The sequence below is a fragment of the Mobula hypostoma genome, chromosome 7 (assembly GCF_963921235.1).
Source record: "Mobula hypostoma chromosome 7, sMobHyp1.1, whole genome shotgun sequence".
Taxonomy (NCBI): domain Eukaryota; kingdom Metazoa; phylum Chordata; class Chondrichthyes; order Myliobatiformes; family Myliobatidae; genus Mobula; species Mobula hypostoma.
Window position 1 is genome coordinate 177,152,481 of NC_086103.1, and position 8,056 is coordinate 177,160,536.

Sequence of the window (8,056 nt, forward strand, 5' to 3'; positions counted from 1 at the left end):
CTCCTTGGCATGACAGAGGTTGAGAGGTGACCTTATAGAGGTGTATAAGATGATGAAAGGCATTGATAGTGTGGATAGTCAGAGGCTTTTTCCCAGGGCTGAAATGGCTAACATGAGGGGGCACAGTTTTAAGGTGCTTGGAAGTAGGTACAGAGGAAATGTCAGGGGTAAGTTTTTTTATGCAGAGAGCAGTGAGAGCATGGAATGGGCTGCCGGTGACGGTGGTGGAGGATACAATAGGGTTCTCTAAGAGGCTTCTGGATAGGTACATGGAGCTTCGAAAAATAGAGGGCTATGGGTACCCCTAGGTAATTTCTAAAGTAAGTACATGCTTGACACAGCATTGTGGGCCAATGGGCCTGTATTGTGGATTAGGTTTTTCTCTGTTTCTACTTGAAAAAGCTTTTACTACTCACTTTGATATCATTTTCTAGCTTGCTTTCATATTTCATCTTTTCCCTTCTAATGATTCTTTTAGTTGCTCTCTGTAGGTTTTTAAAAACTTCCCAATCCTCTGTCTTCCCACTAATTTTTGCTCTGTTCTATGTCCTCTCTTTTGTTTTTACATTAGCTTTGACTTCCCTTGTCAGACACAGTTGTACTATTTTACCATTTCAGTATTTCTTCATTTTTGGAATGCACATGTCCTGCACCTTCCTCCTTTTTCCCAGAAACTCACACCATTGCTGCTCTGCTGACATCCCTGCCAGCAGCTCCTTCCAATTTACTTTGGTCAACTCCTCTCTCATACCACTGTAATTTCCCTTACTCCTCTGAAATACTGCTACATCAGACTTTACTTTCTCCCCATTAAATTTCAAGTTGAACTCAATCATATTGTGATCACTGGTTCCAACGAGTTCTTCTACCTTATGCTCCCTAATCGCCTCTGGTTCATTACATAACACCCAATCCAGTATAGCTGACCCCCTAGAAGGCTCAATGACAAACTGCTCTAAAAAGCCATCTCTCAGGCATTCAACAACCTCACTCTCTTGAGATCCATTACCGACCTGATTTTCCCAATTGACCTGCATGTTGAAATCTCCCTTGACTACCATAACATTGCCCTTTTGACTCACCTTTTCTATTTCCTGTTCTAATCTGTGGTCCATCTCCTAGTCACTGTTGGGAGGCCTGTATATAACTGACATCAGGGTCTTTTTCACCCTTGCATTTTTTTAATTCAACCCGCAAGGATTCAACATCAGGCCAGGCAGCATGTCCAGGAAGAGGTACAGTCGACGTTTCGGGCCGAGACCCTTCTCGACCCGAAATGTCGACTGTACCTCTTCCTGGAGATGCTGCCTGGCCTGCTGCGTTCACCAGCAACTTTGATGTGTGTTGCTTGAATTTTCAGCATCTGCAGAATTCCTCGTGTTTAAGGATTCAACATCTTCTGATCCTATGTCACATCTTTCTACTGATTTGATGCCATTCTTTACCAGTAGATATATATATAGCTAGGGTGCTCAATAATTTTGCACAGTATTTTATTTGTCAACATGAAGAGGAGAGCAAGTTCATAAATCTGGCAGGAGCAAAGCATGTCAGGAATGGTGAGGGTGCAGTGTCACAGGAGGAGTGTGTTTCAGGTGGCACAGAAAGAGTGCCCAGATGTAGACAGACCCAGCCCTGAGACACGGCAAGGTCATTTGATTCCAAACAATTGATTTATTGATCATTACAGAATGTCTGTTTAGTGCTTCCTACTTCCTCCCCTCTCCCTTCCCCTTTTCCCAACCATGATTACTTTCTCCCTGCTCCCTTCCCACTCTCAGTCCATGATAGAGACCCATATTAGAAACATTCACACATGTCATGAAATTTGTTTTTTTGTGCAGCAGGAGGACAGGGCAATACATAAAATTATTACAGTACTTGCAAAAGTCTTAGGCACCCGAGCTATACATATAGCAATGTGTGTGTGTGTGTGTGTGTTTGTGTTTGTGTGTGTGTACTTTTGTACAGTACTGTATGTCATTAATAAATAAATTAATCTGAATCTCCCTCTGCCACATGAGGATAAATCTATGGTTCCAGTTTGAGATAAATAAGGAAGCAATGTGTGACAAATTGAGAAAACTAATCATTATTTAAGCAAGGAGATCCGTCATGATGAGTCAGTTATTATCATCAAACTATTAAAACAAAACCTTTAATTATGGAGACAGTAATTGTTATTTTCACATTCATATCCTCCAACTCATGTTGTGTCTGACTACTGATGAATTGGATTATGCTGTGAAGCTGCACAGAATGGATTTTACTTTGATTCAGTGAGATTTAAGTGAAAACAAAATCTGCGGTATCCTCAAAACACTTGTGCCAGTATTGTCTGATCTTAAAAGTACTGTCATTTTTTTTTGTTGGGATTAGGCCTTTCATCTAAGATTCCAAGAAGTACTGAGCTCCAACTGCATTTGCATTTATAAATAGGATAATTGCCTGGGCAATCCCTGGAATCATATCAAAGTTTAGAGTTCAAAGTACATTTTTTATCAACATACGTATACATTATACAACCTTGAGATTCATCTCCTAACAGGCTGCCACAAAACAAAGAAACCCAAAAGAACCCATAAAAAGAAGATCATCAAATGCCCAATGTGAAGGGTGAAGAAAAAAAACTAATTATACAAACAATAAACACATGAGGTAGCGTTCTGAACAAAGAGAATCTGTCCCCAGACCCTTAGCTCAGCGCAGATCGGAGCAGTGAGCCTCTGGCCCCGACACCCTGACCCTTTCAATCTGGTCCGGTGCCTAGATCGTTGTTTAAACATTGCGTTCAGCTGCTTCGATATACTCTGGGGCCTGGGCCCCGCCATCTCGATTCACCCTGTACCTGACCTTTCCGATTTAGCCTGGCACTTTAAGTCAATTGAACCTCGGGTCTTCCTGAGTTTGAACTTCAGGTCTTTCCTGCTCTTGGCAATGGGCCTGCTGCCTTGCCTTGCCTTGCCTTGCCTCAGTTCTGCCACATTGAACTGCAAGTGTACTTCAAGTCCATAGGGAAGTTTTAGATGTTGAGAGAATCTCGGGAAATAGTGTTAGTATAGTAAAGCAGCATGGAGATAGGTCAGACATGATCTTGTTCAGAATATAGAACAGTACCCTGTACTGCTGCCACAAAACAACTAATTCCTGACATATGTCAGTGATATTAAACCTGATTATGAGGCCATTCAGCCCATGATGCTGTGCTGAGATTTTAACTTACTCTAAGATCAACCTAACCTTTCTGTCCCACATCGCTCATTATGTTCCGTGTCGAATGACAAGGTCGATCATGGTCTTTCCACATACAAGCTCCTTACAGGCAGTGACAGGAATCGAACCCCGATCAATCGCTGTTCACTGGCATTGTTAAAGCGATTGAGCTAAGTACTAATTATGGATTGTGTGAAAACATATTTTTTTAATTGACAATGATCGATTTTGGATTTACCATGGGTGGATAAGCTGTTGAGTTTCATTTGCTCTCACACTTTGGTTAGGTTCAACAAGTCTTACCCTGGAACAAAGAACACAGATCCGTGCAGTACAGGAGCAGATGTTTTAATGTACTGATCAGGAGATGAGACCTCTGCTGATCAAGGTCGACTATGGATGCTGCATCCTAGCTGTCTAGATATGCAAGCCAGGGCAGTACAACATGGAGATCAAGCTGATGCCCATGTAGAAACCTCTCCCTCTTCACGCATCTGAAGAATCCAAAGGAACAAAAGAGACCGATACAGTTTGGCACCAGCAGCACCACAGGAGTTGCCAGTCAGTGTTGAACTCAATGTAGGACTGCCTTAGAGACTCCAGCTCCATATTTTCCTTCAGGATTTACTCCCAAAGCCTTCCCCATTAGTCGGTATAGCCGAAAGACAGCAAAGGCTTAAGAACAGAATTTTCCTTCTCCTAGATGAGCTGAAGCAACTGGTTTTAAGGCACCAGTAACCCGCCTTTGCCCCGCTCCTGTCACTGGGCAAAGTAGCTAAGCCACATGAGGGCCAGGAGCTGCACTTTGTTGTCAAGAGTCTAACGTACTGCACATGTGACATATAAAACTAATTTTAGTTTTTAAACTTTCTCATTGGAGTGTAGGAGGATGATCGGTGATCATATGGAGATGTATAAAATTTGAGGAGAATGGTTAATTTGCAGTCTTTTTGCTAGGGATGGAGAATCAATGAGAGGGCAGACTGTCTGTTTAAGGTGTGGGGGGGGTGAATTAATAGGTACTAGAGAGACAACCAATTTCCCCAAAGGATGGTCAGTATATGGAATCAGCTCCCATCAGAAGTGGTTGATACAGCTACATTAACAATATGTGAAAGGTACATGAATAGGAAAGGTTTAGATGGAGGTGGACCAAATGCCATCCAGATGGGAATCTTAGTTGCTATGGACCAGTTGGCAGGAGGTCCTGTTTCTGTGCTGTGTGGAGCTATAATTATATAACTGTCAGACAAATCATGCCCCATCAAGTTTCAAGGTTTGAGATTACTTAATGTCACTCGCAGTACACAAGTGTAAAGGAAAATCTTACAAAAAGTGGTGGATGCAGCCCAGTCCATCACAGGTAAAGCGTCCCCACCATTGAGCACATCTACATGGAGCACTGTCGCAGGAAAGCAACATCCATCATCAGGGACCCCCACCATTCAGGCCATGCTCTGTTCTAGCTGCTACCATTAGGAAGAAGGTACAGGAGCCTCAGGACTCACACCACTTGATTTTGAAACAGTTATTACCCCTCAACCATCAGCCTCTTGAACCAAAGAGGATAACTTCACTCACTCTGTCACTGAAATGTTCCCACAACCTATGAACTCACTTTCAAGGGCTCTCATGTTCTCAATATTTATTGCTTATTTATTTATTATTATTATTATTTCTTTCTTTTCTATTTCTTTCTTTTCGTATTTGCAGAGTTTGTTGTCCTTAGGACTCTAGATGAACACCCAGTTGCTGTGGTCGTTCATTGAATCTATTATTATTCTATTTCGGATTCATTGAGTATGCCTAAAAGAAAATGAATCTCAGGGTTGAATATGGTGACGTCTCTGTAACTTGATAATGGTTTCAAGGTTGTCAAGCCGAGGAGTGGTAGTGGGGACAAGCTCGCACTACCAAATGTGCTCCTCACGGCATGCGCCTCAAATAGCCTCTGACAACCAAGTCCAACTCCTGGCCTTCTCGTGTGCCTTTGCCTCTATGCCCGGCGGAACTGTTTCTACTGACGGGAGAAGGGGTGAAGGCAGGTCCTGGAGCCTTAGAACCAGTGCTTGGGGTAGATGGAGCTCGTCTCTTGGGATGGCAGTCCATCTAAGAGAGGGAAAACTCTGATTTCAAACCTCTGCTGCCTTGCAGCCATACCCACTTATGGAAGAGGCTTTGGGAGTAAACCCTGAGGACAAATCCGGAGCTGGAGTCCCTAAGGCAGTCCGACATTGCTTTTACCCTCACTCTGGCAACTCCTGTGACGTCACTGGTGCCAAGTTGTATCGGTCCTTGCCCTTCCCTTGGACAACATCGGTGGCATGGAGAGGGGAGACTTGCTGCATGGGCAACTGCCGGTCTTCCATACAACCTTGCCCAGGCCTGCGCCCTGGAGAGACTGAAGCAAGACTTTCCAGGCGCCGATCCATGGTCTCACAAGACTAACGGATGCCATCCAACTTGATAATAAAATTACTTTGAACTTTGAACTGAAAGGAAAACAAAATAATTGTTATTCTGGATCCAGTGCAACACAAAAACACAGTAAGAATATAAATGCAATAATAAAAAACACTCAATAAATATACATAAATACATAAGCTTGATTGTCCATAAAGTGATGCTAGGAGTGTTTGTTTATAAGGTCACTCTGACAGGAAGTGATAAAGTAGGGGTCACGCTGGGAAATGTGGAGGGGTGGTTTGATAGTGCCCTAAGCAATCACTACGTTCCTCTCTACCTTTCTGGTTTCCAATTCCATCAAACATCCCAGGTTCGTCCAAATAATTTCAATTTGTCGGGATTGATATTATTCATCAAGCAAAGCCACAACCTCCCTAAGGGCAAATGCCCATTATCTGCGCTGTGTACACTACAGGTCCATGTTCCAATATAAAATGAACATTGCACAGTGTGTGAGTTAGTTTTTCAGAGAGCTCAGAACAAATCCCAATGAAATGTAATAGGTAATATATGACCTTTGTGGTGGGTTTTGTCGGAGATTTCTTTTCACTCGTTGCTGTAAATGTCAAATGCATTGATCCACAGTGTAGAAACAAGATCAAACCATGATAGTTTCCAACTATGCACCTGTTGAACCATGCTTGTGCCTTCACAGGTCACTACTTCACCAGAGAGCTGGAGAGTTCTCCCTGGTTGTATGTTGCCCCCTAAAATGACATCAGTAATATTCCCCTCCCCCTTCCATTTTCTGCTATTCCCCACTCTGGCCTCTTATCGCTTTTTGCCTGACTGTCACCTTCCCCTGGTGCCTCTCCTTCTTCCCTTTTTCCCATGGTCCACTCTCCTCTCCTATCAGATTCCTTCTTCTTTAGCCCTTTAACGTTTCCACCTATCACCTCCAAGCCTTTTACTTCTTTCCTCCTCCCCTACCCACCTGGCCTCACCTACCACCTTCTAGCTTGTCCTCTTTGCTTCCCCTCACTTTCTTATTCTGGCATTCTCCCCGTTTTTCTCCGGTCCTGAAGGAAGATCTCAGCCCGAAACATCGACTGTTTATTCACTTCAGGTCAGCTGCCTGACCTGCTGAGATCCCCCAGCATTTTGTGTGTGTTGCCCAGTATAAAGTATGGTGCTATTGGGTTCACTGTCCACAAATCCCTAAACTCAGAAGGAGTTTTTAATCCCTATCTGATATAGGTATCTACCGGTACCCTCACTATGGGGAGGTTATACTGTATCTACCTACTTCTCAAGAACTAGTTTATTGTTTAGTCTCCGTGGTGAGGTCTAGCTGCCAATACCCAGTGCTTGAGTGGTGGGTCCTCCCTCCCTTCCATGGAGGAGATACTTCCAGCTAACAAAGGAGATACACACAGTTACTTCATTTTAATGATACATGTTTACATTTAGACAAATAGTTTTCAGCACACATGTAACACTCACAGAGGATTTCCACACTACAAAATATTTACAAGCTACAAGGGATTTTTCAAACAGAGCTGGCTCGTTGGTCTAGGGGTATGATTCTCGCTTAGGGTGCGAGAGGTCCCGGGTTCAAATCCCGGACGAGCCCATGTTTTAAGCTGATGCTATTATAGTGCACTTCATCCTTGGTAAGATAGTTTGTTCGTCCTGTGATGTAAATTGCCCTGTGATTAGGCTAGGGTTAAAATCGGTGGGCTGTTCCGTGCAGTATTCTTTGTACTGCTAATGCTAGTACTGCTAGTAATACTTTGTACTGCTGATGATAAACCTGATTCTGATATGGGTCTCTGTTGAGAACAGAGTGGGAAAGGGGCAGGGAGAAGGGAATCAAGGTTGGGAAAAAGGTAAGGGAGGGAGGAGGGAGCAGGAAGCACCAGAGACAGACATCAATGATCAATAAACCAATTGTTTGGAACCAAATGACCTTTCCTACACTCGCACCACACCGCCTCCACCCCTGGCAATCCTTGCCTGCCACCCTCCCATGGCGCTCCACCCTCGCCATTCCTAACATCCTTTGGTATTGCCAGATTTACAAACTTACTCTCCACTCCACATTGACAAATACAGTACTGTGCAAAAGTCTTAAGCACCCTAGCTATATGTGCCTAAGTCTTTTGGACAGTCCTATCATTAAATAGGTACAATTCTTATGAACTAAAAGCACATACCAACGAGTTGCAGACAAACATGTTACCCATTGCAAAAAAGAAGGCTGGGGAATAAGCCACAGTTCTTCTTTCTATCACCTCATCTTTTTGTCATTCTCCTTGTCATTCCTAATAATCTCCAATCGCTTTCCAACGTTCATGCTCTTTTGCTACTAGCTTGCATAATTTGCCTGTGATGTTTCCCCGATATCTTTGCTGGGACAGAGTAATGCCCTACAGGC

General features: G+C 43.4%; 1 non-coding gene across 1 annotated transcript; it reads left to right on the forward strand.

The window, feature by feature from the left end:
- The first annotated feature begins 7,180 nt into the window (after positions 1–7,180).
- trnap-agg (transfer RNA proline (anticodon AGG)) lies at positions 7,181–7,252 on the forward strand. Its single transcript has one exon. It is a non-coding gene; the product is annotated as a tRNA-Pro (tRNA).
- Positions 7,253–8,056: the final 804 nt, after the last annotated feature.